General features: G+C 64.4%; 4 annotated features.

The window, feature by feature from the left end:
* Positions 1–351: 351 nt before the first annotated feature.
* Positions 352–374: a microsatellite.
* A 183-nt stretch (positions 375–557) lies between these two features.
* Positions 558–578: a microsatellite.
* Positions 579–875: 297 nt separating this feature from the next.
* Positions 876–906: a microsatellite.
* Positions 907–1,053: 147 nt separating this feature from the next.
* Positions 1,054–1,072: a microsatellite.
* Between the last annotated feature and the right edge of the window lie 175 nt (positions 1,073–1,247).

The raw sequence follows: 1,247 nt of genomic DNA, 5'->3' as shown, positions 1-1,247 counted from the left end.
GCACACGGCATCGCGTCGTCAACCTGCGCCAGGCGCCTTCCGATGGTAATTCCATTTCCACGCATCATTCGCGGCAAGCAGCAGCAGAGGGGGAGATCAGGGCGTGCGTGTCTTTGTGTGTGTAGGGGGGAGGAGGAGGAGGGACCCGTCACGGGCGCCGTCAGCTGGTAGTGCATGTTGTCAGTTATCTCCAGTCATGTACAGCGCTCGGAGTGAGTATTGAATTGAGTGCATCATGCGCCGGGCACACGGGCAGCGGACCGGGGGACTCTCGCGCGTGCTTCGTACCGTCGCGCCGCACTGGCCGCGGGGACGCATAGCGACACCGCTGCCGGGGGCAAAACAAAGATTGGGGGTGGGGGGGGGGTGGGGGGAACGTGCGCCGTCAGAGATTGTTCACCCGTTGAGTACAGTAGTCGACACGGCGCGCACGGCCTCGCGGCTGCGCGGTCTGCCCACGGCAGTCTCTGCACGTCATCGCAAGCGCACCTCCGCGTCTCGCCGCACCGATTGGACGCCACGCCACCGACTCGGCGTCGCCCTGCCCGGAGTGGCTGCACACACACACACACACACACGTCGGGCCGCACCTCGCAGGTGGTGGCGGCGGGCTGCGGTCGACTCCCTCGCGGGCCTCATCCACGTTCGTTGGTGTAGTATAGTTCCGTGAGGCGTGCATCGGGTCATAATCATCAGGCTCGTTAGGTGGAAGACGCATCGCTAATCACCGGTCCGCAGTTCGTGGAGTCAACGCGCCGCGCCGCCAAGGAGCGCCCGGCTGCAGGGGCGCCGGGCATCAGCTGGTGTTCTTAGATTCCTGCGGGTCGCTCACGAGGGTCGGCAAATGTGCAAACAAGTTGGGGTCATCACTGCCACGGCGCGACGGCGGCCGCCGCGGGGGCGGCGAGGAGGGGGAGGAGGACAACAACGGGGGAGGGTGGGCTCGCCGCCTCAGTAGTACGAGTAACAGTTGAGGTAGTAATGCACACGGCATCGCGTCGTCAACCTGCGCCAGGCGCCTTCCGATGGTAATTCCATTTCCACGCATCATTCGCGGCAGCAGCAGCAGCAGAGGGGGAGATCAGGGCGTGCGTGTCTTTGTGTGTGTAGGGGGGAGGAGGAGGAGGGACCCGTCACGGGCGCCGTCAGCTGGTAGTGCATGTTGTCAGTTATCTCCAGTCATGTACAGCGCTCGGAGTGAGTATTGAATTGAGTGCATCATGCGCCGGGCACACGGGCAGCGGACC

The sequence above is a fragment of the Trypanosoma conorhini genome (assembly GCF_003719485.1).
Source record: "Trypanosoma conorhini strain 025E chromosome Unknown Tco_14.4_contig_00007, whole genome shotgun sequence".
NCBI classification, from domain to species: Eukaryota; Euglenozoa; class Kinetoplastea; order Trypanosomatida; family Trypanosomatidae; genus Trypanosoma; species Trypanosoma conorhini.
This window is presented reverse-complemented; position numbering and strand designations above follow the sequence as displayed.